The following is a 22,085-nucleotide window of genomic DNA, read 5'->3' as shown; positions in this document are numbered from 1 at the left end:
CCTCATATATTGCAAATGATTCTTCTCATTATCAACAAAGCTGAAATGTTTCATAGGACGTCAACAACAAGGCGCATAGCTTCAGAATATTGGAAGCATTTTAAGTGTACAATTCAATGGCCTTAAGTATATTCACATTGCTGTGCAACCTTTATCACCAATAACCTTTTCATCTTCCCAGATCAAAACTCTGTACATAAAAAAACCTCTCTACATATTAAATAATAACTCCCCATTCCTCCCTCTCCCAAGCCCCTTGAAACCCCCATTTCACTTTCAATTTATATCAATTTGACTGTTCTAGGTACCTTATATAAGTGGAGTCATACAGTGTATGTCTTTTTGTGATTGTTTTATTTTACTTAGCATGTCCTCAAGGTTCATTCATATAGTAACGTGTCAGAATTTCCTAATTTCTTAAGGTGGAATAATATTTCACTGTATGTGTGTATCACATTTTGTTTATCCATTAATCACTGGCTATTGCTTAAGATGCTGCTATGAACATGGCTGTACAACTATCCAGTCCAGTTCTTTCTTTCAAAACTTTTGTGTATATATCTGTAAGTGGAATTGTGAGATCATATGTTAATTCTATTTTTATTTTTTTAAGAAGCAACCTTACTATTTTATACAGCCACTGTACCATTGTACATTCTCACCACAATGTATAAGATTTCTGAAATTCTCACCAACATTCGTTATTTTATGAGATTTTTTAAATATGTGTTTATTTATTTTCGTAATAGCCATTCTAATGAGTGTGTAGAGGTATTACATCATGGTTTTGATTTGCATTTCTCTAATAGTTAATTGTGTTGAGCATCTTTGCATGTACTTACCATTTGCATAGCTTTCGTCAAGAAGTATCTAGACATGTGTGTTGCCCATTTTTGTTGTTTAATTTGCGAACTTTTTAAAATCATGGGACTTGTTGTTAAAAAGACTTTAGCACAAGAATGAACAGAGTTGATGGAAAACCTACAGAATGGGAGAAAATATTCACAAATTCTACATTTGATAAAGGGCTAATATCCAGAATCTACAAAGAACTCAAACAAATCAACATGAAAAAAAATCCAGACAACCCCATTAAAAGGTGTGCAAAATATATAAAAAGATTTTTTTTTCAAAAAATATAGAAAAATGGCTAATAGGTGTATCAAAAAATGCTCAATGTCATTAATTATCAGGAAATTGTAAATTAAAAACACAATGAGGTACCACTTTATCCCTACCAGAGTGGCCATTGTTAAAAAGTAAAAAAAAAAAAAAAAAAAATAGATGTTGGTGTAGATACAGAGAAATAGGAATACTTATATACTGTTGATGGGACTGCAAATTAGTATAACATCTATAGAAAACAGTATGGAGATTCCTTAAAGAAATAAATGTGACTTATAATTTGATCCACCAATGCCACATCTGGGTATCTACCCAAAGGCAAAGACACCTGCACTTGAATGTTTATTGTGGCACAATTCACAATCCCAAAAATGTGGAATCAAGCCACATTCTGTCAATTCATGAGTAGATTGAAAATGTGGTCTCTGTATCCCATGAAGTACTTTCAAACCACAAAAAGGATGAATTAATGCCTTTTACAGCAATTTGGATGGAACTGGAGACCATTATCCCAAGTGAAGTATCTTAATAATTGAAAAACAAACACCACATGTACTCTCTAATAATTGGGAGCTAAACAATGGACACACACAGGCATAAAGAGATGTAAAGGGCATTGGAAACCAAGTAGGGGTGAGGGGTGAGGAATAAAATCTTACCTATCAGGAACAATGAATACTATTCTGGTGATGGGCACACTAAAAGCCCCAACTGATTTAATTAATGAAGCTCATATCTTCACTCTTTAGTTCCACAGCAACCTTTAAGAAGGCTCTTTATAACCCCTAATGAGTTTCTTAGCTCTTTGGAAAAAGTGTTTCCCCCTTGGGAAAGGAATCCATGCTTCAGATTATCTGAGAAGACATAGATATGTTTATGATACACAAAGAAAGACTCGCCTTTGTGTTTCACCAGCCTGAAATATTGACCATGGCAAGAGAAATGTGGTGCTTCTCATTGGACCATGTTAGTGTTGTTTTGTCACTTAGTTCCCAAAGACATGCTCAGCTATTGATCCTTCCACATATCAAGGGAAGCTCATAAATTATTGGGGAAATGTCAGCAAGAATGAAGAAAATGATGGAAACTCTTCCAAACCCAGAGAAAGGCATTATTTACAAATTCATGTTCCCCAGTTTCAGGCAAATTCCCACAGGCTGTAAGGAATTTGTGAGAGCAAATGAGCCTCTAATCATATCACTATTTATCACAGTCACTCAGTTCTGCTTCAGCCTTCAGACATTGTTGAATCAGTAGAATTTTTAGAAGTGGGCGTTTATAGATTTGAAGGATTTTTAAGTTTCAAAGTAAAGTTCTGAGAATAGTTATACTATTTTGAGGGGCTAATAGTGGGCGCTTAGCTAAGTGGTTAAGACTCATCTCTCTTTTGGGAGTCCTACTCCCTGTTTAGGGTAACTCCCGACCCCTACTGCCTCAAAGATTTTCATGTTGTCTTTGGCCTGAGCAGGGTATTCCCATCCCTTTCTCAGTGGAATTTTCCAATCCCTCTCATCTTGAGAAGCAAATTTCTCTTCATATCTTGACTACTTTTGTTTGTGAGCAAGTGGAAGGCCAAGCAATAACACAACACTTTCATTTGCCTGAGTTCCAAACAATTGAAAAATTCAAAGGAATCTCAAAATGGAGTCTAAAATATCACTTTTGATATGGATAAAGGATAGGATGGAGGAGACAGTTTATATCTATGAGCAAGTGGGTTTTCAAGTATCGTGGTCCTGTTTTAGAGACACTTAATCTCCTTGGTCATAGTCTGTCCTGTACACTGCAGGATACTCTTATAGGGCCAGCCACTCTCATCATTGGCAGAAATCAGAATAGAATGCAACTCCTTTGTAGTCAGCCATGTTTTAAGAGGATGCAGTATAGACCCAGTTCCTTGTTCCAGGTTTATCAGCCCTAACCCTTCTCTCCATAGGAATATCATACACTCTACATAGAAAGAAACATATGGAATGGAGAAGAAGAGTCTACCCGAATAATCCTTGGGTTATTTTTCTTTTAATCTTCTGAGCTTAATCATTCATCCATCTCCATGAGGGAGAAAGTCAGCAGTTTATGAGGACAGTCCTGCTCACTTTCATGAGCTTATTCCCCCAGTAGCAATCACTAGGACTGCTGATGGGCAGTGTACATGGTGGTGTAAGCAGAGGCTTTGAAATGTGCCTGAAGACTATATTAACTAAATTAAGATCAAGACTACACAATGACCAAGGATGAAAATTTGTTACCTACTCTATTTCCCTTCTCAAGTGATGTCCAGCTACATTGTCACATACAGTAGCCTATTGGAGGATATACAATAAGATCAAAGGACAACATAAAAGCGGTATAATAATAGTGTGCAGCAATAAGATGCCACTTCCTTGAATATAATCTTTTTATCACATTTCCAAGGGGACATTAAAGTTCAAATTTCTTTGTAATTTTTAGGTAAAGTCCACAGAAATAAAAGTGCAAATTTCTCTAAGTCCAAAGAAATTAAAGTTCAAAATAAAGTTTCCTTTGTCTTGTGAGGGAAAGTTCAAAGAAGCTAGCTTCTTATTCTACTCAATCTTAATGAGAGAAGTTTGGAAGGCCTGTCCAGACTTTGGATTCTTAAGCAGTTTTGGTCCGTGCTGTCTTTTACTGGAATGGTTGTAATTCCTTCAGGGTCTCAGAATTTGTATTAGTTCAATGCCAAATCTCCATTTTTTTCATTGATTATGCTGATGAAGCCTGCTGCTGCCCTATGAAGAGGTCTATATAACAAGGAACTTGCCAGAATGAGATGAGTCCCTCAGTCCAACAGTTTTTGAGGAGCTGAATTCTGCTAACAGCCATGTGAATGAGCTTGGAAGCAGATCCTCCCTTCTTGGAGCCTTGAGATGATTACAGTCCTGGCCTCCTCCTTGAGTGCAGCCTGTGAAGGACCATGAGACAGAGAATCCAGGTAAGCTGTACCTGTATTCCTGACCCACAGAAACTGTGAGATAATATATTTTTTCATTTTAAGCTACTGTGTTTTGGGATAATTTGTTATGTTACAATAATCAGTACATGAGCCAATACATAGTCTCTGAGGAAATTGTCCCATGTAAAATCACATTACCCATATTCAGTACTCAAAATTTCTAAAGACTCAGTGCTAGCTGAAGGAAAGTTGACAGCTGGAAGAAATCTTGATTTTAGCCTTGCCAGGGGTGCCAGTCTATCCAGATATTAGAGTTTATTATCTGTAAACTTCAATTCAGTTTGGAGGAATTTTTCACCAAGAGGGTTTTGGTTTTGTACAATTAAAAGCCAATTGTGTATTACATACACTAGATTCTTGGTCCAGTGTAAGCCTCTATAGACCATCAAGTTCAAAATATCCTATTTGTATACTGATGTCCACGGTCTATAACCATGTATCCTGGTCCCATCCAGAGATCCTCCTGTTGTTATTTTTAGCCTGTTAATTCTAGTTCTTTGTATTCTCGGTCCACTTCATCAGGTGTTTGGACTTGGAGGAAGTCCAATAAATAACACTGTGATATTCCAAACTAACAAATATTTAAGAAAAAAAGACAGATGGGAAATGAAATAGCCCATTTTTCTTAATTAAGGTGATTCAAATGTAGCTTTTATCTATGGATAATTGAACTTCCTAATACTACATCCTAGACTTAATCCACTGAATCTAGATCATCATATTGTCCATCCCCTCCCCATGGATATTTATGTTCCTGTAAAAACTCTCTGCTCAGGTGGTGCCTATGCTCAGTGGATAGGGCACCGGCCCCATATACCGAGGGCAGTGGTTTGAACCCGGCTCTGGTCAAACTGCAACAAAAAAATAGCCAGGCGTTGTGGTGGGCGCCTGTAGTCCCAGCTACTCTGGAGGCTGAGAATGGCCTAATCCCAGGAGTTGGAGGTTGCTATGAGATGTAACGCCACAGCATTCTACCTAGGGTGATAAAGTGAGACTCTGTCTCTAAAACAAACAAACAAAAAAAACCTCTCTGCTCTAGGAACAGGTCACACCCTTTCTGTAGAGAATCTCACTCTCAAGAATAAAGGGACATAAGGATCTGAGACAAGTGGGCTAGGTTTTTGACCAGATTCACCACTCAGGTAAATATCACCTCCCTGGGAAGAAGTAATTGAGGAGGTAGAGTCATACAAAGCAATGTCAAAAGTGAGGCAAAAGCATTCTCTCCTATCTCCACATCTATTGTAAATTCTCATCTTCTTTTGTGTCTACCTTTTTCTGCTTTTCAGTTACCAGATAAGGCTGAATAGGTAATATTGGGTTATCATTTAGGGTCCTTCAGGGGCTAGTACAAAGTAAGAAGGTATTGTGTTATGTTTAAATATGGGGAAAGCCCAGAGGGATGACTCTTAGCAAAACTGTTTAGTGTTGATGTGATTTTATGTTCTCCTACAAGTTCTTCCAATGTCTGCTACTCCTCTCACTCCACCCTCAACTCCAGAAACCAGGGCCTGCTTTATACCTACTCTCCTTTGGTACAGTTACACCCAAAGGATCTGGCTCTATCAAAGTACTCACTTAAGCTTCCTTCACTATATGCCAGTGTATGCATGCTCATTTTTTAGAGGGCAATAACTTTAAACTAGCACCTTCTGTGTCTTACTGCAAAGGAATGAATTTTGATACTACATGGTAAGCTGATGAGGAATTATAAACATAGACAGACACTTCCTGGTGAGGCTGGCTCTGGTTTGTACTTAACAATTTCTGAATTCTCTTATTGCCTGACTTAGTTCTTCTGACTTCTAAAGAAGATCTCAGCCAAATCCATGGACAATTCTATTTTCTTAGGTAAAATCATCTCTTGTTTGGAAGGTGTGTACTGTCTTACAGCCAAGAGGATTCAGGTTTGGGTTTTGGGGGACATTAGCAAGGATGACAAACACTCCTGGAAGAGATTACAAATTTAGGAATAGGGTAGTGTTCTGTGTTGTCAATTTTATTTGGAAAACATATGATACAGCCCTTTGTCTTATACAAAGAAAGCTTTACCAGTATCTGATTGAAATGTAAACATCTACAGCAACAATATACCCTAGCGAGGGTCCTCTGCTCTTCTGGAAAAGAACATCTGACGTGTAAAAGATTTAATAGCCATGGTAAATCCAATATTTCCAGGAAGAGAAGATTCTGACTTTTTTTGATCTGTGTTCAGCTTTTTAATGTTTATCAATTCTGAAAGGCACAGAAGTAGTTTTTGCATGTTTCCGACAAGACCTGTGCTCCATTTTTCATGCATTTTCTTATCAAATGCATTTCACTACAAAAAAAATACAATGTTTATCCTTGGCCCCATTGTAATAGAATGTTATGATGTTTTACACAGCTTACCTTGTGTCCACAGATATTTGCTTTATGTGTGTGTTTGTGTTGTGGAGTGGAGAGCTAGGATGCAGGGATGCAGGGACCTAGGAAGGTTGGAATTACAAAGGTTTGTTTGTTTCTGTTCTTTTTTGCTTTTTAAAAGTAACATGTTCAAATGGCTTGGCTCAAAAGTCAATTTCTGAAATCCCTGGCAAAATCTATCCTTTCCTCTTTTTATTTTACATTTAGAGCCAAATACAACCAGTCAGGTTTGATTCTATACCAGATAGAGTAAGGGTCTGCTTACAGAAAGTGGAATAGCCAAAGTAAAATTATCCCCCAAATATCTTTTTTTGGGGGTACACACCTTTTGTTTTTGTTATTCTTTGAGATATGTATTTCAAGTATTTTGTCAAAATGTATATATGTTATCTAGTAGGAGTGGGTAATGAATTAAACTATTATCAGCAGGTTAGGAGGTGGTTCAAGAAATCAAACAAGCTGATAGGGTCTTGAGGAGAAATCGGATAAACGTTTTGATAGGATGTGGGAAGGGAATAGTCTGGAAATTTTAATTATAATGAGTATTCCCATTCCAATCACGACATCATTACATTTATTGGATGAGTAATATGTGTTTGGTGTTGTAAAAACATTATTGCATTTCCTACAATAGCCCTGTGAAGTAGATACCACCATTATCTCAATTTTACAGTGGGGAAAACTGAAGCCAGAAAAAACCAAAGTAATTTGTACATGTTTCATAGGCAAAATATGTGAATTCAGGGTTCTAAACGAAGTCAAGTAGAAGGTGAATACTACCATGGGAGATCAATCTGTTCTATAGATATAGAGCAAATATTCCTTTCTGGAATATTTTGCAGATGTATGGCTCAGCTTCCAGTCTTGAGTGGGAACAGCATGAACAAACTGAAGAATTCAAATGCTGAAAGTCTCATCAATTTGGAGATGGGCTCAAGATTCACAGAGCCCAGCTTTGGTTGGACACCTATACCAGGAAGCCTTGTAAATTGTGATATAACACAAATATGATGATGCAAATGCAGAATTTCACTATAAAGATCATAAATCCAGGCTGTAGCAGCCCTTTACTCTATAGATGAATTTAGATTGCTTGCTAATTGCATGACTTAAGGAAAATCACTACCTCTTTACTCTTAGTTTCCTCATCTGTAAAATGGAGTTAATAATACCTTTAAGAATTGTTGAAACTATCAATGTACATGAAGGTACTTTGCAAATTGTGAAGGATGATTATATATATACAGAGTATAACAATGTAAGAGATGGGTCATAATAGAAACCCCATTTTCCGATCAGAGATATACTTTGTTGCTTGAATTCAATGAGTAACTGTGGACCAAGGAAGAAAAGGAGATTAGTGGCTTTCACAGATTTTCCTGCTTTTTTTTTTCTTTCTTTTTAATTTTAAGTGGTATCTTTTCTTTTTTTTTTTATTGAATGGTAACTATGTACACTAATGCATTTCTGGGGTACAGTGTGGGGTTTTCACTTGCAATCCACCTCACTCCTCCTCTCTTCTCCCTCCTTTCTTCCCCTCCCCCCATATAGGCTTTTTACTGGGTACAATGTAAATGTCTATGACACATGTCTTAGGTGCGGGACACAACTGCAATAGGGATTCTACCTAATAAATGCAAACATTGTAAGCTATTCGTTTGTACCCTCACATTAATCTGAAATTTAAAAAAAAAACTTAAAATTAAAAAAAGCCTATATGATCAATCACTATTCTTATAACAACTTATGCATATTATTAAGTGCAAGAAAATGAGGCCAATCTCATTTTACCAACCAACTGGTATTATTGTGATCATATTTGTCAGAAATGAGGGAACTAGGGAGCAAATTATGTTTGGAATAAAACCATAGTACACTTGATATTAGATTCTACTCTATCCAGTATTTTTGAGTTATTATAATCTGTACTCAATTTTCAATTCTTAGTATCTTTTAATATCTGATCAGCAGTCTACAAACTAACATTTTCAATTTTTCTTCCACCCTTCTGATTTGGAATCACTAGAAATTAAAACTATCTTTTTAAATAATCCCTGAGACCTGCAAGGCAAAGATGCTCAACTTGGCTTTAAAGAAAAATCACAATAGTTTGTATTTGGACAAACTTTGTGACATGCAAACTATAGACCAGAAAAATCTGTCAGATCACCATGACATGCTTCTGCACCAACTGTAGATGCTTCCAACCAAAATCTAAATATCTTCTCAAATGACTGCACCTCTAGACACTAAAGAAACTAGCTGGTAGAGTGCTCTAGACATTAACCTTTGTTTATCTTCTGTTTTCATAGATGTGCCTCTTATTAGAAATCTGTTTGCCTGTGCCATGGAGAGATTAAATTTATATGAGAGTCTTGCAGATACTGCCTCTTGGATTGAGATAGAGTTGTTTAATTGAACTAACTTACTCCCAGATATGGGAGACTGCTTTAAAGGGATCCTTTGCCACTCAGCTACTAAATTGATTTTTCCCTCTACAGCCACTGACTTGTAATGTATGAAACTTGTAGGAAAGATTAGGACAGAGGAATTTTGGGAGTCAGAAATGATGCCTCAAAATACTTTGACATGCTGAACTAAAGAAGCCGCCTCAAAGGCTCTTTCTGATCTTTCCTTGCCTCCCTGTCTTTCTGATCCCCTACCCCTATTCTTCTGAAGGCAATTCTGAGAGATTATCTTGGGTACTTTATCTGCATAATGAGTTTTTTTTTTTATATAGGGAAGTTTTGCCCCTCACTTTCTCACCACCTCCCCTACAGCTGAGAGAAAATTTTTCTTAGGCCATTGTTCTTTAGGCTCATTCATTTCTCACGAAAATCATTCATTCTAATGCTCTCAACTCCCCTTATCCTATAAAAAAGGGTCTATAAGCATCTGGATCTCACTGAGTTATTGGGTAATAATTCTGCTGTGATTCCTCCATGTTATACATGTTGAACAAATTTTGTATGCTTTTCTCTTCTATCAGTCTGCTTTTTGTCAGTTCATTTTCAGTGAACCTTCAGAGGGTGGAGAGGGAGTTTTCTCTTCACCCCTACAGAATGAAGATCATTTATATTCTTCTCTGTCACTAGTTGATGGAGGATGTCAGAGTTCTGTACAGCAGAGATAGGGAGCAACTATGACTGATATTTATAAGTGTATAAGAAAAATATTCATAACAGTCTATAATTCCATAGAGCACATTCATTTAGTTTCTGCATTTTGGTAAGATGACATATTCTTCTCAGTGATATCTGTGAAATAATTGGAAAGTCACTAAGTTTGTCTCTGGAAACTCTAGCCTCATCTTTTTAATAATAATAAATGCCATTTATTGAGCACATTCCATGTGCCAGGAGTGATGTTATATGGTTTACAAAGTCATGTATGATCACATGTAATCTTTATTGAAAGTCTGATGGGCTGGTTTTTATTGAGCGCTTACTGTTTGTCCTGTACTATACTATGTATATTCTGTACATTACCTTATTTAATCTTCACAATAACTTTATGAACTTGATATCACCATTGTCTCTATTTTATAGACAACAAAACTAAGACCCATCAAATGAAATGATTTGCTTAAGATTACACACATAGAAAGTAGTAGAACTGAAATTTGAAAACTGGCTTTCAAGAAAGAAGTCAAGTTTTATTCACATTAAGATGTAGTGTTGGGTTTAAGAAGATGGGAAGAAGAGAACAATGTTTGGCTCAGGAGGAGTATTTTTTTTTTTTTTAGGAGGAGTATGTTTTATCCTATAATTCATTCAATTCCTTCCTTCAAAGTCATTCAGACCAAAATTTTTGGAGTCATCTTTGACTCTTTCACATCTATATCCTGTCTATCAGAAAATCTTCAAACTGTAGCATTTACAGACACCAACCACTCCTCCTTATGTCTACTGCCACCACCTTGGTCCATGCCACCATTATCTTATCTTTCATTTGGATGACTGCAATATTGACCTTCTGTTGGTCTAGCTCACTTTGGAAGACACTGATAGCTTTCCATCAAAACACATTTGACCTTCTGCTATAGTCAAAGAAATATATCCAAATGTACAATTGTCTGGTTAGACTATATAGCCTATTCTTGCTTTTAGTTAGATATGCCCATGTGATCAATTTTTTGTCAATGGAATGTGAGCATAAATGACATGTGTTATTTCTTAGTGGGAATTACAACATTTGGGCTTGCTTTCTCTATACCCTTCTTCTTCTTCTTTTTTTTTTGTCTGTGACACCTGTATATCTTGACAATATGACTTTGAGCTAGATTGATAAGGCCCTAGGCAATGGCATGGCAACAACTTGGAAGGAATCTGGATCCAGGAATCATTATAAGTACTAGATCTGCTCTCTGGATCTGACCTGTTCACATCTGGGGTGCTAAATAAGAGAGAAACAAATGCTTTTGTTCTTAAACTACCATGGGGTTGGTTCTCTTTGCTATAGCACCTTAGCTTTACTAATACACTCCCCAGTCTGTTCTCTACAAGCAGCCAGAGTAAAACATTTAAAAACATAAGTCATATTATTTTTCTTCTCTGCTTAAAACCTAGTGGCTTTTTGTTTCTCACAATGTAAAATTCAATGTTCTTAAAACGATCTGTTCATGCTCTTAAACCTATATTACTTCCTTGATTCTTCTTCAATCACTTTCTTGCTGGCCTACTTAATGTTCTCTTTTGTATCTTGGAACCAGCCAGACACACTCCCACCAAAGTGACTTTGCCCATATTGTTCCTTCTGCCTGGAAAAAATCTTTCCCAGATGTCTGCATGGCTCACTCTCTCATTTCATTTGGGTCTTGAATCAATTATAACCTTTATAGACAGGCCTTTCTGGACTATACTGCATGAAATAGCACCCACATCACTGAATAGCTTTTTACCAGGCTTTAGTTTTCTTCCTAGTGCTTTTTGATTGTTGAAATATGTGTTTGTTAAAAAAAAAAAAAGAAATACATGTTTGTTTATAATCTGCCTTCTCCATTTAGAATATACCCTCCATGAGGATAAGAAATTTGGTTCACTGCTATTTCTCTAATGCCTGAAAGAGTGCCTAGCATATGGTATAGTAGATCTCAATAAATATTTGTTAAATGGATGACTTTATTCATTAATCTTCCATAATCTGGAAGTCAAACTTTAGTCTGCATAAGAATCACCTGAGTGATGATTCTTGCTGCTTTATCAATTCAGATTCTGACTTAGCTGATCTGGGATGGGTCCTAGGAATTTGCCTTTTAAAAAATGCATACCAACCTCCTTGTAATTTTGATGTAGATTGTGAAGTGACATATCTTTGAGAAATACTGCACAAGACTATAAACTTTATGATGTCTTTCTCAACAATGCCTTGTATAATGTTTCACATATAATGGATACTCAATGAAAACTTTTTAGTGGGTCAATGAACAAGTGTTTATTATAGTTTCTTAGTTTCCAGGCACTGTACTAGATGCTGAGACTACTTGAATGGAGCATCTTAATCTGTAAAGATGCCCCCAAATTCAAGTCCCTTAGGCCTGGGAGTCTACTCAGTGTCACTACAATGTGGACTAACCTGTTCTTTAAGGCAGTACTTCTCAAATTTTAATAGGCACAAAAATCATCTGGGTATCTTGTTAAAATTCAAATTCTGATGTAATGGGCTTGATATGAGTTTGGGATTCTGCACTTCTCATAAACTCCCAGGTGATTTTGATGCAACTACAGTTTGTGGAGGAAGACTTTAAGCTGAAAAGGGTTAGTGGCCTGAGCTAGCCAGATGATTACTGTTGCCCTGGATCTACCTGCTCCTCTGCTTTAGGGAAAACTCCTTGCCTGAGGCCCAATAGTAAGGCCTAATTTTCAAACTCTACCAATAACTATACATGTTTTAATTTAAAAAGACTCCAAAACAATTAAGATAAAGCATTTAGAGTGAGTGTAAAAGTCATGGATGTAAATTGTGGTGGTGGTATTTTTCTAATGGGGAAGGAATCATGTTCTTGTTTTTGTTTAATTAAAAAATGAAACAAGAGCAGTTTGAGAGGTGACAGATGCCTGAAAGTTCTGCAGAGAACTTGGATGAAATAATTTATGTTTAGTGATAAAGACTTAGGCATAGTACATCTTTGCATTTAGGCCACCTGTGTGGGATAATTTGACTGGGAAGATAATGCCTTACTCACCTTTTCTGGTCCTTCAAGAATCCTAAAATTTCAACTGTCACTTAGTTATTTTTCCTTAATGTATTTAGATACTAGATGTCCCCCCACCCCCAGGACAATGTAAAAGCTCCCGAAATAGGGAAACATTAACTACTTAAAAATCATTAACACTTCATGGCAAGGAATTTTAACTCTAGGTTTTCTTGTTTAGGTCAGGGAAACTCTGAACTCTCCTCAATATTTTTTTTTTTGATTAGAAATTTTATATGACAACACACACTGAACAATAATGCAACAAACAAGGACTGAAGGTCAGGCGCAGCCAGGAAAGCTTCCACAAGGAACCAGCTCAGAACTATATTCAGGAGTAGTGTCTAACAACATATTTATAAGTCTGATTCATAACTTGGCCGCTTCTGAGTACAGGAGGAAGTTGGGGGAGAAGCCATGCATGAAATAAAAATATATGTATACACACAGACATAAACACCCACGTTTTCATACTTCTTTTACCCATTTTCTCCACAAAAGAAATAAATGGCAGAAAGGAGAAACCCAGCCTCTTTCCCCAGAGTTGCTATATTTACTACAGATTCATTAGAGAAGCCTCAGATGGGGCTAGGATTCAGGTAGGCTGACTTTGCTCTTCTTTTTCAAATAGAATATTGGATTTATTTATTTATTTATTTGGGGAAATTTGTTCTTGGTGCCACTCAACCCTGACAATTTACCATGGGAATGATGGGACACAGGCATGAATATCCAGAAGAGGCAAGGAAAATTATGGCTTACTTAACTTACACAATACGTATCAGGGACCTCAGTTTCTCTAGGTACTTTCATACACGGTCCTTCACTAGCTCCTTCGGAGTCTCCTGACCTGCAGCAGCGGAGCTCAGTGAAGCTGCAATACACAGAGGAAAGCAGTATTTTGGCCCAGCACACGCTGGGTTAGTCACTTCATCCAAGACAATGACACATCCCAGCCCCAAGTCAGTCCTCAGGGGCTTCCAGCTGTTTCCTTTGTAGAGTGGAAGTTTGGCTTTTTCCCTCCCTGGATTTCTCCTTGCTGTTCTAAAGAGCTCTCTGCTGTTCCCTCTGGACCTGAGACAACTGCTCAAAGTGTGCCTATTTATTGTTCTCCTGCTGCTGGTGCATCCCCAGCCACTGGCTCGTCCCCGGCATCTAGCTTCTCAACCTGTAACTTTGAAGGAATCAGATACTGAACCTCCTCTGTGCTGATGGCTACTTTGTCTGGTTGGAGACACCTCTTGAAATGTTCTAAGATGCTCTCATCAGAATCAAGTCCATCCACAAAGAACTCTGAGGGTAACTTTTCCTGAAGGAACTGATCTCCTCATTCCTTCTTGGCTTGGGCCAGGGTTCGAAGCGTGTCCTTAAAAGTCACTTCCTGATTTAAACCTTTGATTCTTCTCAGTTTCTTCTCTAGGGATGCTAAATACATTTCTGAATCCTGCAAGGGAGCCCAAGGCTTTACAGCTTGCTGGACAGCAATGTCTGTTGATTTCCTCTGGCCTTCATCAGGGTAAGAATCCACAAAGGAGTCTGAGAAGGCCTTGTTGGCACCGTTTTCCTGGTCAGGATTTGGCAGACAGGAACAGATCTAACCCAGATCTTGTAGTTGTAGAGTTAATTCTCTCAAACATTTTCATTTGGAATCTGAGCCAAACCAAAACTTTGGTCACACCAGAGCCCCATGTCCCTGTGTCCCCCAAGGCATCCAGAACTGTGCAGGAAACCCTTGTGTCCAGACTGCAGGCCTCAGTTGCTGTGGTCTCAAGGACTGGCTGGGCAGGATGAATCAGGTCCCAAGGTCTCTCTGATATTCTGGGGTCAGAGCAGAAAGGAAAATTCCAAGCACTGGGCACTCCTGCCCTTTCTTATCTACCCTGATAGCTGGCCTAGCAGCCCACAAATGCTTGGCTCAGCTCTAGAACTCCCAAAAATTTTATGAAAAAAATTTCATAATACACACACACATAGGCTGTCCATATATATATGTCCATACACACACACACAGACACACACAGGTTGTTCACATGCAATTTAAAATGGTAAACTATATATATATACACATACATAGTGTGTGCATATATGAATGTATATATACTCATACTATATACACACACACATATATAATGTTTTTCTTTGTATTTTTTTTTCCAGAAAGGCAGTCTATAGGTTACACAGAATTTTTCAGGTGGGTTCTATGACTCCACAAAGACTAAGAATATTTTTACATACAGTGAGAACAGAGATTAGCACAGGGGATGTGAATGGTGGGGGGAAATGTACTACGCTCTCTTGCAGTTTGTTTTGTTTCATTTTATGTGTCTTTTCCTCTACATTACATCATCAGTGATGTTACATTACATTGCATTACATCTTCCTTGAGAGAAAGTCATACTTGCTTGTTTATCCTTGATGCCTAGCACAGTGTCTAGCACAGAAAAAGTATTCAACATATGGTTTTGAAATAAGGAATGAAACCAGGCCAACAAGGTGCTGGAGCCAGGGTAAGGGGCAAGCTCAAGAAGGAGGGGTCATTGAAGTGCAGGGTTCTGGGTGGATAGGTGGAGGCGAGATGAATGTGAATAGAGAAGACAAGTCTGGAAGGGTGAACAGAGACAATTTCAGTGGATTTGATGTTTTTTGTGAGGCTCGACTGCGTATACACATATTATTTTCTAAGATCATTCTTGATGGGAGGTAAAATCCAAGTCTAACATCTCAGCTTTTTCCTTCTTCTTTCCTAGTTAAGACATGCAGCTCAATCAATAAAAATGAATAATTTAAATTCAATATCCCTCTGTCACTATCAATAATACCTTTGTGAGTGATGTAGTACTATGGTAATTCAATTTGTTAGTCACTGCTACACTTTCACATGACAGTCTGCTGAAGTTGTAAACTTAATTTACTCTAGGCACTTGACACAAATAGCATTGATAGATTTTATCTTTAAAAGTATTGATTTCCCCCCTCCCGAAAATATCTCCTCTGTATTTAGGTTTATTGAATAAACAGGCACCTGTCTGCTTAAGGAAAACTTTCTTAAGCTAAGGAAGCTTCCTTCTTGGTTTTAGGCAGGTATTTATTGAACAATTTAGAACCTTAGGGCTAGAAGACACCTGGGATTTCATGTTGTCCTGTCTGTTTGCCTATTTCCAAGGGCAGCTTTTTATCATCTAGGGCAGCTGAGTTCACTGGTTTGAAAGTTTTCCATAGTGGGGACAAAACCTACTATTCTGCAACTTTGACCAATTATTGGCTTTCCTGAGTGATATATTGTAAATATATCCACAAACTGATTGTCAGGCAGGCTTTTCATATATTTGAAGGCTGTTTCCATGTACATGCAAGATTTTTCCTGTCCAGGTTAAACATTCCTAGGGCTTTCAACTCCTTATGTTTGGCAGGTTTTCTAGATCACCTCACAGCTGTGGCCATTCTCCTCTGGCTGTACAGTAGTTAATATCTCTTTTAAAATATGGCATCCAAGAACAAACATTGCACTCCTGCTGCTATCTAAAGGGATGGACTTTCAAATAGAATTCCTTTTAAAATGATGCTATCACACTATTGTTCAACCCCTAAAAGTAAAATTAATAAACTATACATTTTACATGTCTCTCTTTGTTATTTGTCACCCTTTATTGAATTAAGTTAAATTTATCCACTTGGCTTGTTTTTTCATAATAAGTCACTTATATGCAAATAACATGAGCAATTTTAAAGAAACAAATAAAAAGTATGGATCCATTAACAATCATATTATAAATAACTAAGTGCAGATTCCCCCCTTGATATAAGGTCTCATTGTACCCTATTCCTTACTTTTATAGGAAGGACTTATCATGTATATAATTAATTATATATTTAACTATCTGAGCATACTGAGGTTTATAGGTTAATTGGGGAGAACTGGACATTTTAATCAACTTTATTTTACTTGTAGCATTTTAAAATGTTATTTTTTACTTTGGAAAAGTTCAAACTTTTACCAAAGTAAAAAACATGACCTCTCATGAACTCTCCACCCAAGTTCAACGAGTACTTGTATAATTTATTTCCAATTTTGTTTCATTTATGTAACCCTACTCTACTATCAAGGATTATTTTGAAACAAGTCCCGGGCATAATTTCATCTCAAATATTTCTACAAGATGTAAGCTCTTTATAAAGATTATATTCTCATTATAATTATCTAAAAATTTAACAGTTATCATGAAATAATATAGCCAATGAACAAACTTTCTTGATTTTCTCCTAAGTTCTTTTTAACAGTTTGTTTAAATAAAGGTACAAATAAAGTACACATACGGCAATTAGTTGCTATGTCTCTTAAGTATCATTCAGTCCTCAGGTTCTTCTCTCCCTCATCTTCTCTCTCTCATCATTTATTTTATAGAGAATTCCAGTATGGATTTTATCCTAGGACTTCCTTTGCCTTCTATTTGCAACAAAGTGGTAGAGTTAGACTCTTGGTCAAATTCGGGTTTGATATTTTCACAAGAATACCTCATAAGTGGGGTTATATACTTCTATCAGGAAGAAAGTAATGTCTGTCTTTTTTTTTTTTTTTGTGATGTCAGTAGCCACTGATGCTCATTGCTCCATAAGGCTTGTAAAATGGTGATATCCTAGTACTATCATAACTTCCCCATTTGGAATGTTTTCATGAAGACAAAGATCCTCTTTGCAGTGAGGATATATATATATATATATATGTAAATGAAATGAATAATGTGTTGGTTCACTCGCATCTTCCAATAATGACCAATGAGTTTTGTTTTACTATCATTAAGAATTCATATCTTTAATAAACCTTATGTGTTTCAATCTGTTGCAGTTATTTTTTATCAATAATGACATTGTTCCAGCAATTATGGGATCAAATATAAGATCTACTTTTAGCTCTTTAAACATTCTCTATACTTCTTCCTAAAGAGGCTGTACAAGTTTGCAATCTCACCAACAGTGTAAAATGTTCCATTCTTTCCACAAACATGCCAGCATCTAAAGCTTAGGACTTTGTGATATGGGCTGTTATCACTAGAATTAGATAATATATCAGAGTAGTTTTTATTTGCATTTCACTGATGATCAGAGACAACGAGCATTTTCTCATGTGTTTGTTGCTCATTCATTTGTCTTCTTCTTCTTTTTTTATTGAATGGTAACTATGTACATTAATGCACTTCTGGGGTACAGTGTGGGGTTTTCACACATAATCCGAAACACTCTTTTTTTTTTTTTTTGAGACTGAGCCTCAAGCTGTCCCCTGGGTAGAGTGCTATGGCATCACAGCTCACGGCAACCTCCAACTCCTGGGCTCAAGCGAGTCTCCTGCCTCTGCCTCCCAAGTAGCTGGGACCACAAGCACCCGCCACAACACCCGGCTATTTTTTGGTTGTAGCCATCATTGTTGTTTGGCGGACCTGGGCTGGATTTGAACTCACCCCCTTAGGTGTATGTGGCTGGCGCCTTAGCCACTTGAGCCACAGGTGCCGAGCCCATCTGTCTTCTTGGAAGAAGGTTCAGTTCATGTCTCTTTCCCAATGATAAATGTGATTGCTTACTCTTTTCTTATTGATTAGTTTGAGTTCTGCTGTAGATTCTGGTTATCAGCCCTTTGTCAGATTTGTAACATGCAAATATTATTTCCCATTCTGGAGGTTTTTGCTTTAATTTTTGTGTCCTTAGCTGTGCCTTTTAGCTTAATTAGGCTTTTTAGCTTAATTGAGTCTTATTTATTTATTCTTATTGTTGCTGTGATGGTCAATGGAGTCTTCTTTATAAAATCTTTCCCCAAGCCAATATTATAAGAATTTTTTCCATGCTTTCTTCTAGGGTGTTTATAATTTTGTGTCTTCGAATTAAATATTTTATCCTTCATGAATCAATTTTTGTAAGTGGTGAATGGTGCAGGTCCAGTTTCAGTGTTTTACATGTGGTTATCCAGTTTTATCAGTGCCATTTATTAAATAGGTATTCTTTTCCCCAGTGTATACTTTGGTTGATTTATCAAAGATCAGATGGCAATATGAGACTGGTTTTATCTCTAGGTTTTCTATTTGTTCTATCGATCTGGTTTTGTGCCAATACCATGCTGTTTGGACCACTCTGGACTTATAGTATAACCTGAAGTCTGGTAAAGTGACATCTCTGAATTTGTTTTTATTTCTAAAAATTGTGTTGGTCATACAGGATTTGTTATGGTTCCATGTAAAATGAAAATCTATTTGTTCAAGTTCTTAAAACTATGATGTTGGTACTTTAATGGGGATGGCATTAAATTTGTAGATAGTTTAGGGTAGTATAGACATTTTACCAATGTTGATTCTTCCCAGCCAAGAGCATAGTGTATTCTTCCATTTGCTAATGTCCTCTGCTATTTCATTTCTTTGAGTTTCATAATTCTCTCTACAAAGATCCTTCACCTCATTTGTTAGATATATTATCAGATATTTCATTTTCTTTGAAGGTACTTTGAAGTGTACTGTGCCCTTGATTTGATTCTTGGCTTGTTATTGGCATATATGAAGGCTACTGATTTGTGGACAGTGATTTCATATCCTGAGGTGTTACTATATTTCTTAATCACTTCCGGGAGTATTATGGTTTAGTCTCTAGGGTTTTCTAAGTATATGATCATAGTGTTGGTAAAGTGTGAGAGTTTGACCTCCTCTGTCCCCAGTTGGATACCCTTGATATCTTTCTTTTGCCTTATTACATTGGCTAGAACTTCCAGCACTATGTTGAACAGTAGTGGTAATAGTGGACATTCTTTTCTGATTTCAGGTCTAAGTGGAAATGCTTTCAGTTTTACTCCCTTCAATATGATATTGAATGTGGGTTTATCATAGATGGCTTCTATCAGTTTAATGAATTTGCCATCTGTGCCTATTTTCTTAAATGTTCTGGTTAGAAAAGGGTGCTGAATTTTGCTGAGTGCTTTTTCTGCATCTATTGAAAGGATCATATGGTCTGCGTTTTTGCTTTTGGTTATGCAGTAAATTATATTTATGGATTTGTGTATGTTAAACCAACCTTTCATTCTTAGGATAAAGTCTGCTTGATTGTGATGTACAATTTTTTCATGAGTACCTATATGGTATTTGCTAGGATGTTATTGACTATTTTTACATCAATATCCATTAGTGAAATTGGTCTGTGTTTCTCCCTTTTATTTGGTCCTTTCCTGGTTTTGGTATCAGGGTGATTTTGACTTCATAGAATGTGTTGGGTAGTGTTCCTTCCTTCTGATTGTTTTGGAATAGATTCTGCAGTATAGGTACACTGTATGAAGTTCCATAATCCTCTTAGAGATTGCTCTGTTTTTACTCTCTTCTTTTCTGCCTCTTTAAATGACTTAGCTGAAGAGCTTTGTCTACTAGCTCTGAGAATCTTCCTTCTCCATGGCTTAATCTGTTCTTAAGACTTTATTTATTTATTTTTTATTATTAGGGATTCATAGAGGGTACAAAGAACCAGGTTACACTGATTTCATTTGTTAGGTAAAGTCCCACTTATAATTGTGACCCATCCCTAAGAGGTGTGTCACACCCTGTGACCCCTTATCCTCTTCCTTTCTTCACTTTCCCTACACCTCCCTTCCTCTACTCCCCTCAAATGTACTAGATCATTAATTGTCCTCATATCAGAATTGACTATATTGGATTCTTGCTTCTCCATTCTTGTGATGCTTTACTAAGAAGAATGTATTTCAACTCCATCCAAATTAAGACTAAAGATGTATAGTCACCATTTTTTTGGTGGCTGTATAGTATCCCATGGTATATACATACCACAGCTTGTTAATCTATTCCTGGGTTGATGAGCATTTAGGCCATTTCCACATTTTGACAATTGTAAATTGAGCTGTGATAAACAGTCTAGTGCAAATGTTCTTATGATAAAAAGATTTTTTTCCTTCTGAGTAGATGCCCAGTAATGGGATTTCAGGATCAAATGGAAGTCTAGTTTGAGTTCTTAGAGGATTCAGCATACTTCTTTCCAAAAAAGTTGTATTAGTTTATAATCCCACCAGCAACGTAGAAGTGTTCCCTTCTCTCTGCCAGCATCTGAAGTTTTGAGATTTTGTGTTGTGGGCCATTCTCACTGTGGTTAGGTGATATCTTAGGGTGGTTTTGATTTGCATTTATCTGATAATTAGGGATGATGAACATTTTTTTCATATGCTCGTTAGACATTCATCTTCTTTAGAGAAGGTTCTATTCATTTCTTTTGCCCAGTGATACAAGGGATTGATGGCTTTTTTTATGTTGATTAATTTGAATTCTCTGTAGATCCTAGTTGTCAAGCTTTTGCCTGATTGATAATATGTAAATATCCTTTCCCAATGTCTCTTTGTTTTGGTTGTTGTCTCCTTAGCTGTACAGAAGGTGTTGCGTTTAAATAAGACCCATTTGTTTATTTTTGTTGTTGCAATTGCCACAGAAGTCTTCTTCCTATAGTCTTTCCCCAGGCCAGTATCTTCATGTTTTCCCCACACTTTCTTTGAGAATTTTTAATTTTTTGGTGCATTAGACTTAGATCTTTTATCTATCTTGAATCATTTTTTGTGAGTGGTGAACAGTATGGGTCCAGTTTCAGTCATTTACATGTAGATATCCAGTTCTCCCAGCACCATTTATTGAATAGGAATTCTTTCCCCCAGTGTATGTTTTTGTTTGGTTTATGAAAGATTAGGTGGCTGTAAGGTGTTAGTTTCATTTCCTGGTTTTCTATTTGATTCCAAGTTTCTATGTCACCATTTTTTTGTGCCAGTACCATGCTGTTTCAAGTGCTATGACCTTTGTTTTTCTTACTAAGAACTACCTTTGCTATAATGTTTTTTTTTTTCTGGTTCCATACAAAACGAAGAATTATTTTTTTCCAAGTCTTGAAAGTATGATGTTGGTATTTTAATCGGGATGGCATTGAATATGTAGATCGCTTTGGGAAGTATAGACATTTAGACTGCATCTTTAACCTCCCTGAATGACTCTTTCAATTTCTTAAGCTCTGATATTTCCTTTCTAATTTCATCATGATTTTAATAATTTCTTGAGTCAATTTTCAGATTTCCTTTGGTGGTTTTCCACTTTCCCTTCAATTCCCTTCATCATTTTTGCCATACATACTCTAAATTCCCTTTCTGTCATTTCCATAATTCTTTATAAGTGATATCCTCTGGATAGCTGCCTTGTGATTCCTTGCTGGGTATTGATTTGTTCTATTTCTTCATGATGTCAGAATTTTTTTAGTTGGTACCTCCTCATATGTGTTTTCTTCTTGAATACTTCTTTCCATTACTTACTGTTTCCACTTCCTCCTTCTTAGGTTTCCTTGTCTCTGTGCTTGAGTTTTGAATTTGTCCAGCACAAACCAGAA

The 22,085-nt window shown here is 36.7% G+C and overlaps 1 pseudogene; it reads right to left on the bottom strand.

Annotated features, from left to right (window-relative positions):
* Nucleotides 1-13,797: 13,797 nt before the first annotated feature.
* LOC100952211 lies at nucleotides 13,798-14,344 on the bottom strand (annotated as a pseudogene).
* Between the last annotated feature and the right edge of the window lie 7,741 nt (nucleotides 14,345-22,085).

The sequence above is a fragment of the Otolemur garnettii genome, unplaced genomic scaffold (genome assembly GCF_000181295.1).
Source record: "Otolemur garnettii isolate 467f Iridium unplaced genomic scaffold, OtoGar3 scaffold00109, whole genome shotgun sequence".
In the NCBI taxonomy this organism is placed as follows: Eukaryota; Metazoa; Chordata; class Mammalia; order Primates; family Galagidae; genus Otolemur; species Otolemur garnettii.
The sequence above is the reverse complement of the archived record's forward strand: the minus strand, read 5'-3'. Positions and strand labels throughout refer to the sequence as shown.